We start from the raw sequence: 27,610 nt of genomic DNA on the forward strand, positions 1-27,610 counted from the left end.
AGCTGTGCAAATCATGGACTTTGAACCTGCATGACATAGTTGCAAGCTGATGGCTTGGAAGTCAGTCTATGGCACAACGCCATGCATTCTAGAGAAAACAATGTTTAGCATATGCATCAAAACTCACTTAATAAGAAGCTCTATTAGGCTGCTCTGTGGAAGCTTAGGAAACAAATCCTGGACCTGTAGAAGGCTATGTGAAAGGATCCTAGTTTTTCCTCAGGGGAAAACAGGAAGTTTTAGTTTGATATCCTCATGGGAGGGTTTGATTTGTTATTGTTGTTATGTTTTAGGTTTTGTTTTGCACTGCTCCAGTAAGTTCCAATTTTATTCAGCCAAAACCTCCTGACACCATCTATGGGGGGTAGGTATGGGGGTGGAATAAAAAAAACAAGTTGAGTAACTAATTCCATAAATACCAAAATGGAAATATTTACTTAATGAACTACAATAAAAGAAATTCTTCTAAGTGAATTGATTGTTTCAATTTCTGTGCATTTTATCATCTTGATGGTTAGTTCATTGTAATAATAACCTTTTCACTCTTAGTGCTAATATATATAAGCAAGAAACACAAAACCTAAGGTTTTAATTTGGGCCAAAATTATCAGTTTTATCAATACACAAATTTATCTCTTTTTCCATGCCAGGAAAAATCATTATCTACTAATATGACTAATATTCAGGCTCTTCCCAAGAAGGAAGTCATTTAGAACTAAATGACTGAAAAGAAAAGTGAATAGAGACCAGTAAACAATTTTTCTAATGCCGGTTTTCACATGTTGCGAGTTGTTGGTATTTTCAGTTAAACTGATGTGACACAATGATATTGCTTTCAGTTTCCCAGCAGTCATCTTGACTCATGTTGGAGTGTCAAAGCTCATCCTGAGTTCCAGAAAACATTAGCATTAGGGAAGGGAAAACAGAATTTTTGGCTGATGTTCTACAAAGAGGGTGGGACCTTTTGAATTGCACGGCTACATGAGATGTAAGTAATTTTATTTTGGCCACAAAATCAGACAATTTCATTGGACTTTTTCATATTCTGAATTTAAGTACTCATAATATTATAAATTTCCTCACAAAATAGTCTTACTAATATTTAAGATCTGGCCAATAATGACTTGTTTCATTTCTGCTTTCTAAGCTCCTAAGGATAAATCTTATAGTTCCATTGATCTGTAAGCAGAAAGAAACAAAGGCCTTATAACAATGCCATCATCAGAAGGACAAACATTTTATGACCACCCTGAATTAGCTCTGTAGTGTTCTCAGAACTGTTCCCCAAAGTCATGGGAATAAAGCTAACAAGCACAAAAATGATTCAATTTAAAGATGACCTAACAGACTAACATTCCAATCCTTCATATGTAATGACTGTTATTCTGGAAGAATAATCTAAATATGATGGCAGAGCTCTCCCAGAACAATCAATCATATACTGTATTTATCAATATGTTTCTTGTCAGAGAAACTTAAAGAATCACGAAATTCTAGAGTTGGAAGGAACCTTAATAATCATTTAGTCAAATTCATGCCTGAAAAACTATCCCCACTCAAAAATATCTAACTAGTGGTCATCCAGTTTCTGCTTGAAAGACTTTCACTGAGGAAGAACTCACTAGTTAGTTTGGAGATAATCCATTTTACTTGTGGATAATTCATTTTTAGGTTCCCAATCACAAGTCTAAATTTGTCTTTTTATAATTCAACCATTGTCTCTAGTTTTGCCCACCCAAAGCCAAGCAGAAAGTATCCGATCCCTCTTCCAAAGGACAGCCCTTCCAAATAAATACAGTGATCATTCCCATCCATTTCCACCCCACACTCAAAGTGTGCTCTTCTCCAAGGTCATCTCCAGGTCATCCTACACATCTCCAGACAACATGTTCTTAAGGATCTTCTTCATTACAGGTACCCTCCTTTGGGCATTCTGCAACATGAGTAGAGAATATGTTGATACTGGCTTTAGTGGAATTCTCCCACCCTTGTTTTGTTTGTTTGTTTGTTTGTTTGTTTACCTGGTCTTTGGAAATAACATCAGCTGTATAACTACCCTGTCACTTAACAATTGCCATGAATATCCTTGGGCTAAACATATAGCATTTTAGGCATTAATTTTTTGTTAAAAGTTAGAGGAATATCCCCAGAGAAACTGTGTTGCAGAAACAAGGCTCAGCAAACTAATCAATCTAGAACAAAGTTTGTTTTTAGATTTCAAGTTTCTTGTTAATGCTTTGCAAGCAGATGTCTCCAAAGATGTAATATGGTGGCGAGATTATATGATTTCTGGGTGCAGTGATTCTGCTAGTTATAATTAAAAGGGCCAACATCCAAGTTTTGTTTTCTTCATAAACATTACAGGGTGTGAGTGGCCAATCTAAAATTACCCACAGAAGAGTACATACTCTCTTCTTTAGTACAAGATAATGAAGATGGTGTGTGAAATGCAGCATAGTTATAATAAGCTGATGGACTCTTGGGTCCCACGCGCAAGCATGTTCAAATGTAATTATGAGTTAGAAAAGTATTGTTGCTTCATCCACTGATGAGTTGAAAGCTAACATCATAAAATTAACAAGCCAGTTTTGAAAGACACTAGGCCTGCTTTACAAAATGGCTACTTTGAAGTATTCATACTGATACTGTCAGTCAGCAAACATTTAAGTCCTACTGTGTGCCAGACACTACTAAGCAGTTGGAATACTGAAAAAAAAATATTTAAAGAGGCAAAAAGCCAGTTCTTATTTTTGTGGAGCTTACAATCAGAATAATAATTACTGACATTTGAATAGGCAACCCTTTGAGCTATAACTATTCCCATCTTTTACAAATACAGAAATTAAGGCTCAAAGAGAAGTTATATAGGATTATAGATTTAACAATGGAAGGGATCTTAGAGGTCATTCAGTAAGACTCTCTAATTTTGAAAATGAGGAAACTGAGATCCAGAGAAGTTAACCAATGTATTCATGTCCATGAAAAAATTACTATCATAGTTAACAATAAGTAGCATTTACATAGCTTTTAAGTATGGAAAACACAAAGTGTAACATGCTGGAATTATATTTGACATGTGTTTTATATCACATAGAGACTTCTACAAAGGCATAGGCCTAAAAAAATAGTCAGGAGCTTATGCACAAAAGAGAAAATTCTGTTGTAAGGAGGAAAAAGATCTCCTCATAAAAGAGCATGTTCACCTTCAAAAGTCTTTTAGATGACAGTACCATGATAGAAATATTAGAGGAGAAAAAATTTTTATTTTTTGTAAATATATATTATTCAAGCTTTTTAACTTTGCATCTCTTTAATTTCTAGAATAAAAGATCCCCCCAATTTAATGATCCCTTCAAAAAAAAGAAAATAAATAATTAAGCAACAATACTAGATACAGTGGACTATATATAACAACACACGGTTATCCCTACACTCCTGCCCCTTCTATTTCATGAGAAATAAAGTAAGTTTCATTCTCTATTCTCATTGCTTTTTCTCCCCTTTAATTAATCAGAATTTGACCAATAGTAATATTTCAAAAGGAACAAGGAGAATGAAAATGACTTGTGTACCAAATCAACTTTTGATTTTCCATTTTTCAGTGTAATCATGGCATTCAGATATTCATTTTCTTTTTATTTCCAAATACTTAATAATCAGTTATAGTAGCCATTGCTTTCATTTTCTCTGTTATAGAATGTTTGACTGAGCCACTCATGGGTACTGCTCTAACAGGGATAAGGTCATTATACTTGGCCTTGAAATATTGAATTTAGAGGACTTTGGGAGAATTTGCAGTCCTTAAGTAAAATAGAAACAATAATAAAGCTTCAAAAGTAGTTAGCAAGAATTACTATTCAAATAATTAAAGGAATGTCCCCATAAATTTGGAATTTCCATATAAAATGGAGATAAGAATCATCCATTCCGGCTCATCTTGCACAATTCTTTTTCTTATCTTCCAATGAGGTAGCCACATTGGGGTCTACCCTCCATCCTGGGAAGACTATTCTATTTCTCCCTAGTTCTCTTTTCTAGTAAGAAGTGTGTCAATCATGAATAATACCCACCCTGTAGTATCATGTCTGTTTAAGAACTTTTTGCATGATATGAGAAATTTATTTTTACTATAGAAGAGAATCTCAAAAATGAGATTTTGCAAATGAACTTTGAAGAATCATCTGGAGAATACACAAATTTTCTTATCCCCTTCAGACTTTTTTTTTTCATTTTTTTTATCTAGCCTGTTTCATGTGCCAAAATGAAAATAACCTTCTGTAAATGGAAGCTATGTTGTAAAGGAGGAATTAATATTATCTGTGATAAAGCTGTAATGGAGTCTGAAATGGAATGAGGTGATGTGCACCTACAGGAGCACGAGTCTCTACTTGACCAGCTTCCTCAGATGCTGTCACCCAGATCTGAGAAATTCAACCATCTCAGAATCAGTGTTTCAATCAATCCTCCAGCTCCAAGGCACAAAAAAACACTGGTAGATAAATCAGTGAGAAGAGAAAACTTATACTACCTGACTGACAGTATTGGAAAGACTATTTTTTAGCCCTGACAGGGGAGCAAATTCTTGAAGAATAATTTATCTGCAAGAAAACCAAATTGCTCCGTAGAACTGCCAAATTTAGTGTTACTCAAGGTATGTATTTGTGAGGAGGGGGTCTATGAAAATGTCAGTTTGTAACTTTATTATTTGCTAACAATTATTTTATTTCACTTTCATTCTTTGCTTCTTTTCTCCCTTTCAGCATGTAAAAGTATATACATGCAGTTACACACACACACACACACACACACACACACACACACTCATACACACATAAATCATATTCCTTGCCATACAAAGCAAATAATAGAATGAAATTTACACAATATGACAAAAATGAACTCCAGAAGATACTAAGGGTACTTGTGATATCAATCCAAATACTTCCTTAGATTTCTTAGAAATATTCTTTCCTTTCCCTGTTCTTTGTGGATTTCCCGATTTATATCCTATTACCATTACATTCTTTGTTTCACATAGATCTCTTGCAATGTTTCAACATCACAGTTTAGAGAAGGCAGATACACAAGTATTTGCTACTCCCAGTTCTGGCATGAATATGGTAACTATGAAGCTCCTTTTCCTCTATGACACTAATTGAGATTATTTTCCACAATATATGTAAAATATATTGTATCTCTCATATGTTTTATAAAGTTTAGAAGGATTGCTAATATACCAGGTGACAGAATCTGTATTTTGGAAGATTTTAATTGACTAGATCAAAAGGATGCAATGAATAAGAAAAAAAATTATTTGAGATAAATGTAAAGTCTCAACTAGGATCCAAAAATCAATTTCACTGACCAATTAGTCAAGCAATATGGGGAAGAAAGGTTAAATAGACTTTAAAAATAGTGTGATGGATTAAGCTAGAAATAGTGTGATGGGTTAGGCAAGAAAATTAATCTAGTGCCATGATATATAAAGGGAGGCACAGTATCCAGGATTAAGGGGGTATTTACTGTAATATTTTAAGTATTTTATTCAATTCTAGGCACCATATTTTTTTGAGAAAAGCATTTATAAAATGGAGGACATCTCAAGAAGTAGTGGTGGGTCTTGAGTTCATGGAAGTACTAATTAAAGGAACTGGAAAAGCTTACCCTAAAGAAAAGAAATTTCTGTCACGTGGAAAAAAGTATTAGACTTGTTCTGCTTGGCATCAGAAGGCTATATGGGAACTAGCAAGTGGATGTTGATAGAGATAAGGAAGAACTTGCTAATAATTAGAGCTATCCAAAAGTGAAATGTGTTGCCTGGAAAGATGATAGTTTCCCCTCCCCTCTCCCCTGTAGGCTTTTCCAAGGAAGCCTGGATAACTTTTTGTGAGGTATGCTGCATAGCAGAGAGGGAAATCTTGTTCACATGTAGTACCAAAACAGCACTGAGAACCCTTCGAACTCAGAGATTCTGTAATTATGACTTTTGGGTTCTATTCCCTTATCAATATAAAATGAAGAAATTGAACTCAATAGTCTCTAATGTCTCTTTCATTTCCAATAATCCATGATTCATTTTGAGTCTATAGACTAAACAGTAAATATTTTATATACACTTCTTAAATAGAATCATAGGCTCTTAGAGCTGGAAGGGATGTTAAAGTTCACATGTCTAAGCCCCTACACTATATATTTTAAGGTAAATGTGAAAACATTATGAGAGCACTAATGTGATTCTGCCTTATGATTATGAACTCTACAATCTAGTTCATAATCTGAAAGCTGATAGGGAATCTGAAAGCTAATAAAGAATAAATGCTCATTTTGGTATTTTTACTTCTCTGCTCCTTACATATATTTGTGCATATGTTTGTACTCCTTTGGCTTTCCTGCCATCTGACTTCAAACTACCACACACTGCCTGGATTATAATTTTCCTTTCATTGTCTTGGGAACTGTGACTTCTCTACCTATAAATGACTCATCCTCCCATTTTCTAGTTTCATTTGCAGCAGTACATGTCCTAATTAAGTTAGAAAAAAATATCATTCTTGGGTTAGTTTAGCATATAAAATTTATAGCCTTCTTGTAAGGAGGCTCCAATCACATGTCATGTCCCCTAAGAAACCTTCTCTGGTTTCCCTCCATGAATGGATTAAAAGTTCTATCCCTCTTTAAACATTCTTTGGTCTCTTTCTCTGAACTTTTATCCTACCTTACAAAATATTTGTTACACTTATTTGTGTACATGACTAATCTTTTCCACCCCACTGATCTCACTCTTCAAACACACATCATCTATGTTCCTTGAAGACAAGGATTGTAATATTTTAAATATGTGTGTATGTTTGTCTTTAGCATTTAAGATAGTGATTTGTAATCTTAGTTGAATTAATGTTTGGGGGATTTGTGCTTTTTCATTTTTTTTTTAATAAATGAGAAAGCTGACAGTCATAATAGCTAAATGACTTGTCCAGGATCAATTTTTTAGTAGGTAGCCCTAAGAATTCCTGTCAGGGCCTCAGATCCCAAATTCAGAACTGTGGTTATTTTAAAAAAAGCAGAAATACCCAAAGATTAAAATGAACTTTCTAAACTTTTATAGTTAAAGGCATATCAAAGGCAAGTGTGCCTCCACTCTTTGGAATAGATGAGATCCTTTCAAATGATGAGCAAATTTTTTTTGGTAAATAGAAGACTCCAGAGACACTTTTTGTTCATTTCTTTGTTTTGTGCAATGTCTAGCATATAGCAAATAGCAAATAAATGTTTGTTAACTGATTGGTTGATTAATTTTCAACTCATCTTGAAACACACCCCAATCTTAACCCTATTCCTTTAAGTTTCTCTGCCTTCTCCTCCATGTAATTGATGACCTGCCAACCAATCAGAAGGCAGATCATCCTTCAGCCAAAAGCAAAGCTCCTGCCAACACTTTTGTAAAGTGAATCCTTTTGTAATGTGAATCACTAAGCTTTCTCTGATCAGTTTGGTGAGTTTGAATGTTCCGATATTGGCTTTCCTCCAAGTGTGGGCACATTTGGAGGTATGTTTCCATGGATAAGTTAACTAGCCCTCCTGAGGCATCATCCCTTTGGATTCCAGCTTGGTCCCTTCACAGACAGCCTTGTCATGAAACCAAATGGTTCTTAATTTGCTCACTAAATGCTTTAATGAAGAACCTGGTGCTTTGATTAGTTCCTCCTATTTTGGAGGGTTTGTGTGCTTCTTTCCATAGTGGCAACTCTGTGAGAGTAGGAGATAAAATGAGACAGATGTACTGACCATGGTTACCAAGGGAGCAGTTGCCCTAGCAATGGCAAAGCCGTTGTCAAAGCAGTCTATGACAGGCTCCCTTGCCTTCTCACGTGATGCTTTCACACATTTGCACAGCTCCAGTAGTGGAAGCAGTTCTTTGTAATTCACCAGCCCCCAATTTTCTGAAAGCTAGCAAGTGGGGGAAGGTGGCAAACTACTGGTCATGTTCTCTCACGGGCTTATAAGGACTTCAGGCCATCATTCTCTAGAAAAATTTCTGGGTTTTGCCAACTATCAATTCTAAGTAAAAATTTATTCTAATCATTTAAAGATTATCCAAAAACAAACTGGCCAATCCCCAAAGGCCAAAACTACACACAATATAAAAATGAATGAAATCCCTTTCTGAGAATAAATACTTTGTGTTCATTGCATTAAGGATGAGAAATTTGATTTTTCTCTTGACCATAACTTTGAAACAATTAATATTATACTTTATATTTATGATTATTAAATGCAGACCTTATTAAGGTTTTTTATTTTATTTTATTACTTTCAGATTCTCTGATGAGCATTTAAGAATAGGAATTTACTTTAAGAATGCTTAGACAAAAGATTAGATTAAAGTATTTTAAAGTCATGTTTAAAACTTGATTATTATCCAAAAAGCCTTAAATTGTATCCAGAATATGCCATAATTTTATTTTTCAAAACAACTTATAATATATCTGCATAATGTAAAACTGACAACAGCATTTCTGTATTAAAATGTGCTCTACTGAACTGTTTCCCCTTCTTTTTTTAAGTCTCTTTCATACCATACAGTGGAGAAATCTATTGAATAGTCAGTTAAGTCAAGGAAAATATTGGTCCAAAATTTTGGGAATCATGAGAAAAATAATTTAAATTTCAAAAAGTAAATGTAAAAGCCTAATTAACCAGAAGACAGTCATTTTAAAGAGGCCAAAAAAAAAATAAATGAAAGTTCAAAGTAGCCATCTAGTGTGATATGAATTTGTTGCCTACTACTGATGCATTCCTACCAACCTCAACTATTCATTAGAAGCTATTTAAATTGGAGATTTCTCTCGCTGGGTAGCCCACATATTAATTGATGTACAGATTATTTCAAGGGTTTCTCTTTAGGAATTTTTTTTTAATGACAAACACCATGAAACATAGATAAGAACAATTGCTAGGAAGAAGTTGAGGTCAGCCTGCACACAAGAAAAATGAGGCTGCCCTCTCTCCTGACCTCCATCTTATAGGAATCGTTGCCAATTTTCAAAGAGTAGCTCATGTGCTGTCAGAGTGGTTAAATCTTTGGAATTGGAGTCAAGGAGACTTGAATTCAAATCCAATTTTAGAAATCTACTAACTGTGTGGCCCCAGGCAAGTAATTGATTTCAGTTTCTTCAACTGGAAAGTGAGGGACTAAGAATCACATTCTCTAATTCCTCTCTACCCCTGAATCTATGATGCTTTGGAGTCTCCCCCCAGTTTCTTATTTCTTATACTCCATATCTAACTGTTATGTGTACAATTAAGCTGTTTCCATCCTATAACTGTCAATTAATAAACTGAAAAGCTTTTATTAACTGCTCACTGGGGCGGGGGGAGGAGGGGATCATGTCCTAAATAGACACTTTGAAGACCAAACTAAATGAAATAATTCTTTGAATCTATTCTAATTTCTGTTTACTTTCCCCTTGATTTGAATGTATTTCTTATGAGGGTAAGGACCATTTTTGCTTTTTTTTTTGTCTACATAATGTTAGGACAGGTTCTAGCACAATCCTTAATACTTATTTACAGATTGATTGTCATATTGTAGTATATTCTATCTCACGGAAGTCAAATATAAGTTTCTGAAGGGCAGTGATTTTTTTTTTTTTTGGTGGGGGATTCTCTGACTCTAGCATCTAATACAATAGTTTGTACATGGTAAATTCATGAAGTTGATAGTTTGATCTGGACTAAATTTGATTGAGATAACTGGACCATACCAGATAGCTTTAAATTGGGTTGAATTCAGGAGCCACTGAGAAGCCATGTTTAAATCTAAAAAGTGTTTTGTTATAGAGGCTCTATTTTATTTTTCTCCTGGAGAAAAAAAAATAAGGAAAATAATCTTAAACTGCAATGGAAGGAATAGCTGATGGTAAATGCTGATTATTCTAAAACATATTTCTAAGTTAGAACTTTTCAAAGATCTCCTTCCTTAGAGACCTGTTCAATTTATTTGTTTGTCTATTTTCTCTTCTTTCTGCCAGGAACTCTAGTTTTTTCAAGTCATGTTCTAGTTTACTCTTCCATTAGAACAGAGTCTGCCCTTTTGGATCCCTTTCTTCAGAACAATCTTGTTAAAACTAAAAATTTCAGTTGACATCATTTGAATTTGAGATTTTTACTCTAGACAGTTCATGTCATTCATGATCCATTTCATTTCTTTCACATTTGGATTCGAAGTTAGCAGACTGTGATTAGAACTCCAACTTGGCTATTCATTAAATGTTTGACTTTTGTTGCTGTTCAGTTTTCTCCATCATGTCCCACTCTTCATAACCCCATTTGGAGTTTTCTCAGAAAAAAAAAAGAGTGTTTTGCCACTTCCTTCTCCATCTCATTTTATAGATGAAAAAATTGAGGTAAACAGGGTTAAATGACTTCTTCAGGATCACACAGCTGGAACATGTCTGAGACTAGATTTGACTTCAAGATGATGAGTCTTCTTGACTTCAGACCTGGCACTCTATTCATTGGGTCCCAGTGTGAGTTAAGACAAGTCATTTCCCTTTTCATAACTCCTGGGTCCTTTTATGTAAAATGGCAGAGGAGTGAGTCTTCAGACATTCCCCGCAAAGTTCCTTCTAGCTCCCTGTAAATCTATTTTAAATAAAATTTAAAATATTAAAAATAAAATAAATTTATTTCTAGGGAATCAGTGCTTAAAGTCTAAATTAGAGAAAATAATTCAAAAGTTACTCCCTTATTTGGTATTTGGTCAGCAATTATTGTCAGTCCTTCCATAGAGTGGCACTCCATTCCCGCCCCAGAAGTAGTCCTATAAAAATCTCTTTAACAGCCATTTTTTAAAAAGTGACATGACATGATTGATGCGGTCTGGCATGATTCATTACGATGTCAAACATCAGCAGAACATTTTTTTGAAAAATATCCATCAAAATCTATTACTATAGAAACTGCTGCCGGCAGATTCTTTTTTTGGTTAATTCTCTGCGTGGCAAATCGTCCCCTTGTTGACGTCACAACACATCTTGTTAGGAAGAGCATTTATCAAAATAGATGCCTATCAAACTATAACCATAGTATTCACCATTTGCCATGAAAAAGAGAGCTAGCAGTGGTACTAATTGGTGTCCCCTTCATGCACTCTGTGGGCCAGCCAAAATGGTCTTAATGTTCTTCCTCACACATGACGTCAGATCCTCCTTTCCATTTGTATCAGCTTTCATACCTGGAACTCTTCTCCTCTACCTCTTAAAATCTCTCATTTTTTTCCCAAAAGTTTACCTCAAATGCTATCTACTTTATACTCTCCTCAGTTACTAGCACCTTGTATATTATCTTGTATTTATTTAGTTTAGTTTAGTTTTGACTCAATGTGTGAATTAATTAATAGAAGGTGCTCCAAGTGAGGAATAACCTTTGCCAGTACAAATGAGCCTATTCTCTACAACTAGAACTCTAGAACCTTAAAATTTTCCCAGAGGTATGGAAAGGTTATGATTTGTCTAATTGTGTAACCAATATTTATTAGCGATAGAGTTATGTTATTTCCTGATTTTGAGATTAATTCATATAACTTACGTCACACTGTCTTTCATTTATTATGTACTTTTTTTTTTTTTAACGGAGTGCCTCTTGGACCAAGATCAGTTGCCATTTCAGCTAAATAGATGGAAGTCTGAAGTAAGCCTAATTCCAGCAATATGGGATGGTTTTATATATATGTTTGTTGTAAAAATCCCAAAGCATAAGATATCTTCTTGGGCACCTGAGGGAATCAACTACTAAAATAATTGTGGCAAGAGAAAGAAAAGCAGAAAGACTGAAAGGGAGTCACTCAGTCAGGGGTAGTAAAAGGGAGACCACCAGAAAGAAAGAGCCCATTTGGTATTGATTAAAGCACGTTTAGTGCAAGTGAAATGGAAAATGGCTATTCAACAAGACTTGCAAGTTGCTTCTACTTAAAAACATTTATTAAGCACCTACTATGAGTTAGACTCTTTGCTAAGGAAACAAAGAAAGACTAAACCAGTCTGTTTTCAAGGATCTCAAACTCATTTAATCAACAAATATTTAACAAATGGTTATGTGTGTCAGTCACTGTGCAAAAATCGGGCCTGCTCCCAAGGAACTCACAGTATAATGGGGAAAACATTTCTATATCTTGTTTGAATGTAGTTGTTTGTTATAGATGAGACAAACTGAACATACTCTCAAGGGAAAGAACTATCATTAAGAGGGACTGGAAAAAGCTCGTTACAGAAGGTGGGATTTAACAAATTTGAAAAAAAAAAATTGGCAAATGTTCCAATGAAGCTTGACTACTAGTGTTAACTGATTGTACTAGTTATAATAATTTCTATTCTAACCATTTTTTTTGATTCTACATTACTAAACATTCTTTTTATAAAACAACTTGCTTTATTTCTAACATGTTGGGAGTTGAGTGCCTTCTCTAAGAGAGAATTCTAAGGCTTCAAATGTACTACATTTTTATCATTTGCAAATCTGTAAGTAGCAACTTTGCTTGAGAGTAGCTGGGTAGAGATTTAAATCAATAACCATAAGAATAGAATAAATCTTGTCTTTATATAAGAGTTAAGGATCCCCAAGCTGATTCTGGGCAGATCATAAAGTCAAAAAAAGGAAAGATATGGGCACAAATCACTAGTCTCTAACAACTACAAGATGCATATACTTATACATGTATTTGTCTTCTTCAAATAGATTAGAAGCTTTTTGTGGGCAGAAACCATCCTTTTTTTTTTTTTTTAACTTTATATCTCTAGCACATAGTATTGAAACTTTATAAGTTAGTGAAGATGGCAGAAAGAAAGGAAAGTGATCTCCACAAACATGGAAAGCATGAACACAAGTTTGGGAAGATTACAAGACTGGCTATTAGGACAACATTGCATTAAAAAAAAAGCCTAATTGGTGGGTCTTGGTTTTATCCATTTAGTATCCATAGTATGGTCATAGTATATGGAGTATTACTTTATATCTCCAGCACATAGCTTAGTATATTGTGGGAGCTTAATAAATACCCATTGATTGATTGGTGGTTGGCTGGCTGCCATAATGGAATTAGCCTACTACCTAAAACTAGTTTAAAATATATATATACATATATGTATATATATATATATATATATATATATATATATATATATATATATAACTAGTGAGTCATGTTATTGCCTCTTTTCAGTGCTAATACACAAACATACACAATGCAATTTAATAAGACAATGACAAAGAAAAGGAAAAATATAGTTTGCATTCTGCTGGGATCATTGATTACTAATAGTAGATCTTGCTTCTTGTTACAGAATGCTCAGTGTCATAAGACAAATGAGTGATTTCATTTGTTTTTCTCCTCGGAGCATTTGTCTCATGGCTATATCAACTAACTGATGCCCTTCCTGGAGAATGTTAGGGTAATTCCTTTTGTTGTGATTTATAAATACCTCAAGCTAAAATGGAATCATTTGAACAAGCTTCTTATACTATTAGAACAGCCCTCAGTGGAAGAAAAGAAGTTCCTAAGCATTGTTATAAGATGTAGGTGCCCTTGCTTAGGACATCAAATTGATAAAAACATGAGGGGTAAAGGGAAGAAACCATTTGAGTCCAAGAATGTGAAGTGAGCCTATGTGCATCCGGACCATATTATTAGATTATAACAATTCTCTAGTTTCCAGATAAGGTTGTTTCCATTTGCATATTAAACCCTTTTTTTTTTAAGTTCATCACTCCAAACCTAATATTCACTGTATCTGCTTAAGCAGATATAGTAATTACTGTATGAGGCCTCATTTTGCTAGGATTCAAAAGTCTTTTCAACTGGTTTTAAAGATATTTGGTGTTCCTCTAACGACTTAGATTGTAATCCCATCAACTAGGAATTGTTTCTTCCTTAAAGTCTACAGTGACTTTATCTTTGACACACAATGAATTATTAATATGGAAGAAAGATCCCAGAGAGTTTCCTTTTGAAAGACTCATGCTTAAGGTCATATAGTTGGGGGGTATTTTGTGGGGGCAGAAGTGAGGTTAATGGTTTTAGGGGAGGAGATTGGAGGTAGGGAAGTAAGCACAGCTTTATAATTAGTCTTATTTTTATAGTTTTATAGATATCTTTTATTTTTATACACAATCATTCATGAATGTCATTCCCACTTTCCTGGAAATAAATCCTTTTTTCCTAGTAAAGAAAAAATATCAGCTCAACTGAGTAAATCCAACAATGTGTGGAACATTTTCTCCTATGGTCTATGTCTCTCTGCCAAGTGGATAAAACCAAGATCCACCAATTAGGCTTTTTTTTTTTTTAATGCAATGTTGCTCTAATAACCAGTCTTGTAATCTTCCCAAACTTGTGTTCATGCTTTCCATCTTTGTGGAGATCACTTTCTTTTCTTTCTGCTATCTTCACTAACATATAAAGTTCCAAAAGAATGTTTCACAGCAAAAATACTCAGGATTTCTGTAACAAATAATGTCTTCTAAAGCCCTTCCACATCACTATCACTTAAAAAAACAAGGCATTAGAATAAAACAGCATAACTGCGCCTACACAACATTAAGTTTACTACCTAATTCAGTTCATTACTACAAACATTTATTAAGCATCTACTACTGCCAATCTTTTTGATGGTGTCACGAAGAACACATTGAAATCATAGTGGTGAGATAACTTGTTAATTCCCTTAATTTTCCAAACTATTTATTTATTGTTATTTAAAATTCAAACCATTTTTAAATGATTTTTAGTGTAAATGAGAAAATGTTTGTAAAGCACTTAGCACAATGTCTGGCTCATAGTAAGAATTTAACAAATACTTGTGCTTTTCTATTTCTACTCCCCAAATGCCTGACTCTACTTACAATTCATTTTGAATTGTTTATCATATCAATAACATATATATAGAATGTATAAATATAATTTGAATTACAATTCAAAATGAAAATCACTTGTAGATATAGAAAATGATCTCCCAACTGTAGCATCATAAATCTAGTCTCAGGTCAGTAGCTAGAGGGTCAAAAAGAAGGTAGTTTTACAAATGTTTCTCAATTTCTAAAAGAGGAATGGAAAAAAGAATAGGGACAACTAACATATTTTCCTTTGGACAATTTATCTTGGTAACTCTACGTTCATTTCTTTCCCAAACATATCCCAGAATATGCAAAATGGATAGTCTTGCAATTGTTTCTATGAATGGGAGTTTTCCAAGACAGCATAATGATCAGATGGTTTTGCTGTCATCAGTGGGGAGATCAAGGGAGATGTAAGTCTATTGCTTTGAACTTTGCTTCTTGAAAATTGGAGGTAGTGCTTGAGGGAAACTAAAGAAAGGAGGTGGACCTTAGATGAAAGGATAGACCACATAGGAAATTAATGTATTGCAAATGGAGTAACACAAAGAAATTCTCTAGGACATACTAAGAACATTTTTTTTTTGAAATCATTCTTCTTGCTAATCATATATGTCATTACTTCTTGAAAAGTCAATGAGTTCATTAGGGCTATAGTATGCAGGACTGTATAAACAATTTATCTGGTTTCCATTTGACCTTGACACTAGTCTATATTTCAGTTCACCTCAACAAATATTTGTTATATGGTACATATAAAGCAGCTTACCTTACAGGCAGCCATGTTAATGAACAATTGTGAAGTGGAAGTAATAGACAAAACTAATTGTTGCTTCCATTTTTTTGTTGTGACATGGCTATTAGATATTTTGCCTGTTTTTTTTTTTTCCATTAAGTTGTGAAATATTTCCCGGATCCATTTTTTTTTTTTTTTACAAAAGTAGTGGTTCAATGCAAAGTGTATTCCACAAGAATAAGTTTTTTGTTCTGTTCTATCTACATTTTCATCTATACCTTAGATGTTCAGATGACATGAAGCTGGGAGAGACAGTGAATGAATGAATGAATAACAGAATATGGATCTAAAAAGTCTATGACAAGCTGAAAGGATAAATTAATTTTTAATATTTTATTAGACTTACAATCTATTTAATGTGAGTCCTCACCCCAACATTATAGATCAGAACCTATCTGTAACCTTCTTCAACAAGTCTAGGCCACGTTTTCCAGAGATCTTTGCAGATGGTCCTCCATATTTGGCTGGGGACATATATAGTACATTTTATATATGTTGTCTCCCCTAAGGGTATATAAGCCTTTTGTGGACAAACAACTTTATTTTTGACTTTTGAAAACTTTAATTAGCATAGTGCTTACCATCCTGTAAATACTTAACAACTGCTCATTAATTGATGAATCTTTTAATACTGTATTAGAACACATACTGATCATCGCTTTCTCTGACAAAATGACCTGGCTAGACATTTTTTCCTGGTCTTAGATCACACTGTTAATATTTTTTCTACTATATCTTCTGCAGAATTAATTAGCAATAAGTTGTAGCCTGCTCATACCTGTAAACCTTTCATGGGCTATCTTACCAAATAAGGCATCACTATGTGGAAAGGCTACTATTAATAAGCCTTTTGGATAGATTAGTCTTAGAAAAGGAAATACAATCCACATATTCAAAGTCTGTCCAGCATGGCAGAGCTTTCCAGAGCTTATTTTCCACTCATTCACTCTTTAAAAACCCAAGGTCATTCCCTGACCAGAATGAGTTTGAAAGATATTACTTTGTCAACTGAATTTAATCAAATAATGTATCAGTAGTCTTGAATTTTAAATTTTTTATTTGGCTTCAAAAATTAAATGTACAAGCACAGTATCTGGAACACCTTTCGAGATAAAAGTTCATCTAAATATAATTCTGATAAAGTAGTCAGATTCTAGAATTTTTTGTGTTCCTAACATTTCTCATGACCAATCTTCTGACTTCCAATCTTGAATAAACTCTACCACCCAATGTATTTATTCCTGTTCCCCAGAGTATTGTAATTACTAGAGAAAGTCACAAAATTGATCTGGTTCTACCCACTACCAACTTAACAGTGAATAACCTCAATAAGTTATAGTATAACTTGACAGTTATACTATGACTCCTAATCTTAATACTGAAATCAATTGTTCTAAATCTTTTCCCTCTCATGAAAACCTCAGGAACACCACCACAAATTTATATTCAATGATAGCCTCCTAATTCATTGTTTTGGGAATTGTAATGAAAGATCAATCAACTGCCTTCCTCTGCTTCCTCAAATTTCTTCCAATTTTCCTCAAATCATTCTCCAATTTTTCTTTTTTCCTAAAGCAATAGAGAAAAAAAACTAGCTCTATTCTTTTTTTTTTAATTGTGCTCTGCTTTGTTGTCCTTTGTAAATATTGCATCTTTTTTCTTTTATTTATTCAATTAATTTTATTTTATTTATTCTTTTCTTTATTTTTAAAACTTTGAATTCTAGATTCTCTCCCTTTCTCTCTCCCCACTTCCCTCTCCAATGAAAAGGTAAACAATTTAATATAGGTTATATATATGTAGTCCTGCAAAACATTTCTATAATGCTCATATTGTGAAAAAAGACAGTTTCCCCACAAAAAAACAAAACAAAACAACAACAAAAAAATCAAGAATAGTAAAGAAAATTTTAAAAAAGTATACTTCTATCTGTGTTCAAATATCATTAGTTTTTTCTCTGGGTTTGGATAGCATTTTTCAACCTAAGTCCTTCAGCATTGTCTCAGATCACTGTATTCCTGAGAATAGCTAAATCATAACTAATCATCTTTTAATATTGCTCTTATTTTGTACATACTACATTTCACTTTGCATTGGCTTATAGAAATCTTTCCAGGTTTTTCTAAAATCATTTTGGTCCTCATTTCTTATGCTACAATAGTCCCCCACAATCACATAACACCACTTATTCAACAGTTCTTCAATTGATAGGCATTTCCTCAATTTCCAAAAAGTCTCTTATACATAGTTTTGTACATACAGGTCCTTAAAAAAAATCTTTTTGAGATATAGAACCAGTAGTTGTATTATTGGATCAAAGGATATGCATAGGTTTATTGCCCTTTAAACAGTTTCAAATTGCTCCTCAGAATAGTTGAATCAGTTCACCATTATGCATTAATTGTTATAATGCATTAGTAGTTGTTGTTTTGTCCCATATCTCCCCCCAAATTTTTCATTTTTCTTTTCTATTAGCCCATTTGATAGGTGGTATCTGGAATTGTTTTAGAAGGCCTTTATCAGATAATTTTTTTCTTTAAAAGGCCTTCATTAGAGAATTTTTTTCTCCTAGTTTCCTTCTTTCCTTTTAATCTTGGCTATATTAGTTTGATTGTGTAAAACCTTTTTCATTTAATGTGGTCAAAATTATCCATTTTTCATTTTAAAATGATCTTTATCTCTTATTTGATCATAAATTCTTCTCTTATTCATAGATCTGATCAGTAAGCTATTCTATGCTTCCCTATTTTATTTTGTTTATGCTATCACCAATTGTATCTTAATCATAACTATTTTGACCTCTCTGTCTTTCTCTCTCTGTCTCTGTCTATCTCTCTGTCTCTGTCTCTCTGTCTCTGTCTCTGTCTCTCTCTCTCTCTCTCTCTCTTTCTCTCTCTCTCTGTGTGTGTGTGTGTGTGTGTGTGTGTGTCTTTCATTGTCTTTGTCTCTGTGTCCTTCTGTGTCTCTGTCTGTCTCTTTCTTTTTGTCTTTTTCTTTTTCTATTTCTGTCTCTGTATCTCTTTCACACCTCAATCATGTGAGATAGTTTACCTAATTCTACCTCTCCTCCATTCTTCCATGACAATTCCTCTCTCACTCCTTACTTTTATTTTTATATCATCCCATCCACCCATATCTTTTGTCTATATATTCTCCTTCTAACTGCATTAGTAATGATAAAGTTCTTAGAAATACACACAAGTATGATCTTCCCATGTAGGAATGTAAAGATTTTAACCCTATTGAATCCATTATGATTACTCATTCCTGGTTGCCTTTTTATTCTCCTCTTAAGTCTTGTGTTTAAAAGTTAAATTTTTCATTTAGCTTTAGTCTTTTCATAAGGAATGCTAGAAATTCCTCTCTTTCATTAAATATCCATTTTTCCTCCAAAGGATTTAATTCAGTTTTTCTGGGAACACAGTTTTGCTAGTTGTAATCTTAGCTTTTTTAACCTTAGGAATATCATATATCAATTCTTCTGATCCATTAATGTTAAGCTACTGTGTTATCCTCATTGTGACAACAACATCTGAATTGTTTCTTTCTGGGTTTTTGCAGTATTATCTTCTTGACTTGAGAGCTCTGGAATTTGACTATAATTCCTGAGAACTTTCATTTTGGGCTTTCAGAAGGTGATTGGTGGATTTTTTTTCCAATTTCTATTTTTTTTCCTTTGGCTCTAGGATTTCGGAAAAGTTTTCCTTGATAATTTCTTGAAAGATGATGCCTACACTCTTTTTGTTATCATGGCTTTCAGGTAGACTTAAATAATTCTTAAATTTTCTCTCAATCTATTTTTCAGATCAGTTATTTTTCCAATGAGATATTTCAGTTTTTTCATTCTATATTTTTTTATTGTCTCATGGTGTCATTAACTGTCACTTGCTGAATTCTAATTTTAAAGAAATTATTTCTTTCAAAAAAAATTGCATCTTTTTTTCCCATATGGCTCTTTCTGCTTTTTAATGAGTTTTTCCTCAGTGAATTTTTGTATATATGTTTTTATTTGGACATTTCTGCTTTTGAAGAAGTTCTCTTCATTTCGATTTTTGCACCTTTCTTACATTTTAGCCTATTCTGATTTTTAAGGTGTTATTTTCTTGAATATTTTGTGCATTCTTTATTAAGTTGTTGACTTTTCCCCCCACAATTTTCTTGCATCATTCTCATTTCTCTTCCCAATTTTTCCTGTATTTCTTTTCTTTGATGTTTAAAATCCTTTCTGAGGAATTTGTGGTCAAAGAAGAACTAGAGTACATTATGAAATGCAAAATAGGTAATTTTGATCATCATAAATGTACAAACAAAGCCAATGCAGACACAATTAGAAGGGAAGCAGAAAACTGGGAAAAAATTAACATCCAAGAATTCTGATAAAGGCCTTATTTCTAAAATAGAGAATTGATTTATAAGAATACAAGCTATTCTCCAATTGATAAATGGTTAAAGGATATGAACAGAAATTTTCAGATGAAGAAACTAAAACCATTTCTAGTTATATGAAAAAATGCTCTAAGTCTCTATTGATCAGAGAAATGCAAATTGACAAGTCTGAGGTACCACTGCACATCTCTCAGACTGGCTAAGATAACAGGAAAAGATAATCATAAATATTGGAGGGAATGTGGGAAAACTGGGACACTGATACATTGTTGGTGGAATTGTGAATTAATCAAACCGTTCTGGAAAACATTATGGAATTATATTCAAAGAGCTATCAAACTGGGCATTCCCTTTGATTCAGCAATCTCTCTCTTGGAAATCATATTCCCAAGGAAATCATGAATAAGGGAAAAGAACACACATGGACAAAAATATCTGTAGCAAAACTATTTGGAGTGTCAAGAAACTGGAATGGATGGTCATTAGTTAAAGAATGGCTGAATAAGTTATGGTAATGAATATAATGAAATATTATTGTTCTATAAGACATGATCAGCAGGATGATTTTAGAAAGGCCTGAGGTGACTTACATAAACTGATGCTAAGTGAAATGAGTAGAACCAAGCAAACATTGTATACAGCAACAAGGAAATTCATGGCTCTTTTTTAATAGTGAGATGATTCAGGCCAATTATAATGGAACTGTGATGGAGAGAGCCATCTGCACCCACAGAGAGAGGATTGTGAGGACTGAATGTGGATCACAGCATAATTTGTTCACTTTTTTGTTGTTTTGTTTTGTTTTCTTTTTCCTCACTTTTCCCCTTTTGATCTGATTTTTCTTGTGTGATATGATAATTGTGGAAATATGTATACAAGTACACATGTTTAACATATATTATATTGTGTCTGGGAGATGAGATGGGGGAAAAGGAGGGAGAGAAAATTGGAACACAAGGTTTTTGCAAGCATGAATGCTGAAAACTATCTTTGTATATATATTGAAAATAAAAAGCTATTATTTTTAAGTCCTTTTTGAGTTCTTCCAAGCCCAAGCACATTTGCACGTTTTTTCTGAGGCTTTGTATGTTTCTGATTTGATTTTGTTGTCATCTTTTGAATTTGTATTTTGATTTGCTTGTCACCACAGTAGGGTCTATGGTCAGATGTTGTTGTTGTTTTTTTGCTCATTTTCCAAACTTTCTTTCTTTTGACTTTTTACTTTACATTATAATTGGGCTCTATTCCCAGGTTTGAGAGGGCATTGTCCCAAGCTTCAAATATCTTGTACAATTGTTTTCAAAGTTAATTTTTATGGTCTGTAAGTTTGCAGTTTTGATCTAAGGAGAGGTGCATTCAATGTTCTCCTGCCTTGTAATTTGTGAATGACCACAAGTCCTCTTTTCTACCCTAGAATTTGGAGCATGGTTCCCAATCCTGTTACAGCTTCTCTTCACCTTGGTACTGCTACCTTGAATCCCATATCAATAATGCAACAGTTTTGCTGCTAGTGCTAGCAAAGAGTCCTCCATGTTCTCTCTCTGATCAGTTAATTAATTCCCTTAATGTCTATGGGCTAAAAATTTTAGAAGCTACCAATTAAGTTGCCCCTAAGACCTGCTGACCTGCTAGAACATAGTCTGCACTTAAGTGCATTCCTCATTCCACTGAGACTATACTAACTCTTTAAATTGCATTAGACTAGAAAATTCTTTTACATCTTTTAGATGGTTCTGTCATTTTAGAATTTATTTTGAGGCATTGTTTTAAAGTTGTTTGGAAGGAAATTTAGGAGAACTCAGCAAAGTCCCTGAATTTACTCCACTCTCCTGTCTCTGACTTTCCTTTAACTATATTATTTCTATTAGCATCATGACAACTCTCCCAATCATTCATATTCAAGACTGTCATTACCCTTCTATGACATAATAATCTCTCTCAGCATACATGCAACAACATTCATAACTATCTTATTCTCTGTGTTGCTTTTGTCATCACGCTAATATAGTACTTATGGCATAGATTATCATAATAATCTCTTAGTAGTCTTGTTGCCACCATTTTTTCCTTGCTCCAAGTCACCTTTATTATAGCTGCCAGAATAACCTTCCTTTTGCATGGATCAATAAATGCTTGTCGTCTGCTCAAAAACTTTTAGTGGTTCTTTTTTGCATCAATAGTATAGTTAAAACTTTACAACTAGTATTTAAAGATCTTCACAATTTTTCTTCTAGCTTTTTCTCATCTTATTCATCACTACATACTCTGTGTTCCAATTCAACAGGACTGTCTCTCAAACCTGCCCCTACTCTTCCACCTTGCTACCTTTATCATACTGTCTCCTATGCATAATTAGCCTTTTCGTTAAACTATTAGATTTCTTGTCTCCCTTTAATTCCCAACTCAATGGTTCCTTTTTCCATTTCACATTCTGATCTCAGTAATGACCTTACCTATACTCTAACATAAACACTTTATTTTCACTTTTCTTATATCCTTATTTGTAACTTTCTATTACATTCATATCCATATGTCTCACATCCCACTACCAAAGTATAAGCTCCATGGGATCAGAGACCAAGTTTTTTCCTTGTCTCCCTCACTGTCTAGCACAGATGTTATTAAATTTGAATTTGACTGTGGACTTAAAAGACAACTAAGTGATATAGCATTGGTTCATAAATTGTGGTCTGGAGAATCCTGGGGGGAATCTCTGAAATGCTACAAATTCAGAATTTGTTTTTACTTCTATTATGATAAGTAGCTACAAATATCCCCTAAATAAAAAATTCTTTGGATAAATGCTCAATAATTTTTAAAAGTATAAAAATGCTGAAAACAAAAATTTGAGAACCACTAGACTAAAGCACAAGGTCTGGAGTCAGGAATGAGTTCAAATCAAATCTCAGTCACCTGTAAAAATAGCTAAGCAAACTTTGACTTTTAATCTGTAAAATGAGCTGGAGAAGAAAATGGCAAACAACTCCAGTACCTATGCCAAGGAAACCCTAATTGGATTCATGAAGAACCAAGATACAACTGTTGCTTTTTGTCCTTTGTTTTTGAAGAGGACCATGACATCAGGGAGGTAATGCCATGACATGCAAGTAAATTGCATTTGAGTGAGGGAGGGCTGAAATGTTAAACAGAAACAAAAATGTCAGCTCAAATAAGTAAAAATGAATCCTTGCAGCAGAAACACATCATACCAATCATCTTTCTCTCAGCCAATCAGGAATCAGTGTAGTAAGATACAGGACAGAACTATCTCCCTACAAAATCATCCAAGGCTTAGGTAGAAACTGGATCCGATGACTTCTGAATTTCCAACTCTGGAGTTTATATTTTTCTAAATGCCCTTTATGCTTTCAGTGTGAAAAATGAACATTTCTTTTCTTTCAGATACAAGATTGTTTGTACCTTTGCTTCATATTATTTAGATTGCTACAATATTTATTAGAAGCATTGAAGGTCAGAAAAAGTTCTGAAAGTGCACCAAATGAAAGGTTTGAATAATACCAAGTTCTTTACTCAAACACTCTATAATTTGTCCTATTTGTTCTCTGGAGAAATTTCAACTTGTAATAAGCTCTAAGATGTTTTCTGCAGAGGTAACCTCCGAGACTACCTTTGGTTGACATTTAGCAAAGATCCCCAAACTGAAATTCATCATATAGATGGTTTTCCAGTAGAAACCCATTTTCTTAAATTTCTTTCTTCCTTTTTCCACTTTAGAACCTTTTTTGCCTTGATTTTAGTCTTCATAATTTGCTCTCCTCCATTCAGTTCAATAAGAATTATCTGACCCTGTCCTAGGCACTAGAAATAGAGATAGGGACTAGAACTATGATTTCATTGGTACAACAAAAACTTTTGGGAGAAGCAATTTCCTATTACAATGCTCATCAGTACCATTTCTGCAGCTTATTGAATACACTAGTGTTATCAAACTCAGAAACTGGGGTTACTAAACAATATATAAGGATCCCTGTAAGCCACATTTTAACTTAATTTTAAAATGCAATGTTATCTATGTTCTATTATATTTTATTAAAATAAATTAAAAGATTATTAAAAAAAACAGCTAAGTATTTTATTTTAATTATATTTTAATTTGGTTCAGGTCATACTTGGGAACATTGCCCCCAGCTTGTGGCCCACCACTTGTTTGCTTCAGTTTTCTGGTCTAGATAGCTGAAAAATTATGTTATTTGTCCAGGGATGGGTCACAATCCAATATATAATAGATATAGTACTTGGAACAAAAAATTTTTCCCCTATGTATCTACTGTAAAACACTGCTTCAAATACTTGAAGTAGAAAGAAAAAGAGGTAGTCCCTGCCTTCAAGAACCTCACTTTCTATTGAGGAGAGAGAATGAAATATGCACAGAGATAAGTAAAAAAAATTATTAGCATATGTAAATATTCTAGCTAGTGCCTTTTTTCTGTTATTAACTATACTGTACATAGCTTGCTTGTATATATTTTCTTGTCTCTTCTGAAGGCAGGGACTCTGTATCTCCAGCACCTAATATAGTAACTGAACAAAGTAGATGCTTAATAAATGTGTGTGTGTGCGTGTGTGGAGAGAGAGAGAGAGAGAGAGAGAGAGAGAGAGAGAGAGAGAGAGAGAGAGAGAGAGAGAGAGAGAGAGAGAGAGAAGGAAAAGAAGAGGAAGAGGGTGAGAAAGAAGGAAAAGGAGAGGAAGAGGAAGAAGGAGGGAGAGAGAGAGAGAGAGAGAGAGAGAGAGGAGAGAGAGAGGAGAGAGAGAGAGAGAGAGAGAGAGAGAGAGAGAGAGAGAAAGGAAAAGGAGAGGGAGAGGGAGAGGGAGAGGGAGAGAGAGAAGAAGTGGGGGGAGTGAAGTAGGCCCAGAACAGATATTTGGAGTATGTAAGCATTAATTCATCAAAGGATATTTGGAAGAATTTGAAAGAAATGATCAGACAGGGAAGAGAAGAATAAGAAAAGTGACATGTCACAAAAACCCAGGAAGGGGAGAGAATCAGAAATGACAGAGTGGTGAATTGTGTCAAAAATTTAGAAGAGGTCAAAAAAACATAAGGACTGAGAAAAAAGCCTTTGGATCGAACCATTAAGAGATCGTTTCTCAATCTAAGAGAGGGCAGTCAAGTTGAATGTTGTAGACTGAAGCCAGAAAATATTTTCCTTAAGAAGACAATAATATGAAATAGCTGCCATGCTAGAAGTAGTACAATTATAATTTTTAAGGCTTACCTAGAGCCCATAAAACACAACTCCTTTTGAAAGAGATTTCTTTGATAAACCATGGATTAAATCATGTCCCTCAAGGCACAATTGCAGACAAGAATGTCTCCATGTAATACTGTTAACCTGCAGTATTGGTGTAAGTTCTGCCCCCCTATACTGTCATTAAAAGAGGTCCCACTGAATTTATTCGTGCATTTTGAAGTACTGTTAATGTGCCCCAATGGACCTGCCGCCAAGGATGCATTTTGAAATATCTAATGAGTAAATGGGGCATTTAGTAAGACACAGTCTAATTACTTTAGGTCTTTGTAAAATATTAATTTAAGGCAACTGCAGCATTAAGGAGTAAGTTTGCCAAGCGGTGCTTGGTGATTTAGCTGTGCGACTGCCATTAATAACAATAGAAGTCTTGCAGCTCACTTGCCGCCCATTGCTTTGAAAATGTACCCCTAAGGTATACAAATCAGTTACTGCACAGTGGCGGTAAGTTTTTTCAATTAAAGTTCCAAGAGGATTTGCTGCATTCACTTTGAGAACATGAGAGTGTCAGCTGTATTGATGGGACAGCAGTTGAGGAAGCTAATGACCCACAAACTTAGAAAGATCTGCATTATAGATCATGACAGTTAGATTGTTGACTTTATCCAGGAAATGATGCCAGATTTCTAATTCCTCAAGAATTATTCTTATGCAGAAACCAACAGCCCTGCATACGGGTTCCTGATTGGTCCTTGGGGTGGGGGGAGGTAGGTAAGGGGGAAGTCATCTTAAGGAGAAGACCCATACTATGTACCAAACAAATTTTGATATGTATTTTTCTGAAATACCCCATGATAGCCACTCTACTACTAAATACAACCCAAGTTATTGACAAAATAGAACTTTTAAGATAAAATAGATCAACTTTTAAGACAAAGTAGAACTTATAAGATCACATTTGAATAGGTTTGAACAAAGGCATCTCCGTGCCATTCGTTTCACCATCATAAGACTCAAGAAAGAGGAAAAACCATGGCTATAAAAACAATCTTTTCTCTGCCCCTTCCCAGACATCTGGAGCTATTTAGAGAAAAGATTCTCAAGTACGTGTCAGAGAGTATCTTTTCTAACTTCACTTTGCTAACATTGCTAATGAGGTTTCCACCCCCGCAGACCAAATTTGATGAAGGAGGAATGCTAGGTAAGGAAAATCTTTCTCCCCACCTCCAATTACAGTTCTTAAACACACACAGAGAAAAAAATGTGTCTGGTGATATTAGAATTTGTTTTAAGAGGCTATTGAAGTGGGAGTAAAAAACAGCACCAAAAAGGATTACTTTAGGCCATGTGGAAAAATGCTTGGGAATCCTCAATTAGAATCTAGGGTAGAGATTCCTCTGCAGAGAATTAGCTTGATGGACAGCTCTCATCAATTGCCCCACAATGAAAAGGACCATTTAGGATAAAAGTTGGAGTCTATAGCATTGTTACTAAATGTTAGTCAATTTCTATCTAACTACTAACTAAATGCTATTAGTTACTAAAAAAAGTTCAGAATACAATGTTCCAGCATAGAAATCTGACCAGACCATCCTTCACTTAGGAGTAAAATGGATAAACCAGAGTCCACTCGAAACACTCCGGAACAATTCTATTTCACTCAAGCATTATTTAACTGATTGCTCACGGAACTAATGGTATAGGGTGGTTTGGGAAGAGAGGAATTCAATAAACTGCTCAATAGGGATTTGAAAGAGAGGAATTGGATAAAGTTTAATACCATCCTGTACCATTAGTTCCCAGGTAATTGTTTTTAATTATAAATTTGCATACCAACTCTCAACCAGAGCAAATTTGTCATTGTTCACCATGCTATCGCCCCGATCAACAATATTTATGCCGAGTGCTCTAGAACCCTTTATAACTTTCTTTTAATTGCCTTAGCAGTCTTTAAAACCGTAGCTTAGCACTCCAATAATAAGCGTATTAATTTGTTTAACGTGGAAGTTCTTACAAAGGAAGAGACAAGCATTAATTTTGTTTAGTTAAAACAAGCTTTGCTTTAGAACAGCAGGTGGTAATTGAAACAAAACAAGGGCTCATTAGAGGAGCGTCTGGTGGCTCATGATACAAACAGAGCACACTACAAAACCCAAACACAAGAGCCCTGAAATAAAGTGGTCATCATCTAATTAACAGAACATGTTTTAATTACCGGGTAAACCATGCAGCGCAGTGTGTCAATTTAACTGATGTGCTAAGTGCCAGTTTACAATATCAGAAACAGACAAATAATTGGAATCTAATTACATCCAGGTCTATTGCACAC

The sequence above is a fragment of the Antechinus flavipes genome, chromosome 1, assembly GCF_016432865.1.
Source record: "Antechinus flavipes isolate AdamAnt ecotype Samford, QLD, Australia chromosome 1, AdamAnt_v2, whole genome shotgun sequence".
In the NCBI taxonomy this organism is placed as follows: Eukaryota; Metazoa; Chordata; class Mammalia; order Dasyuromorphia; family Dasyuridae; genus Antechinus; species Antechinus flavipes.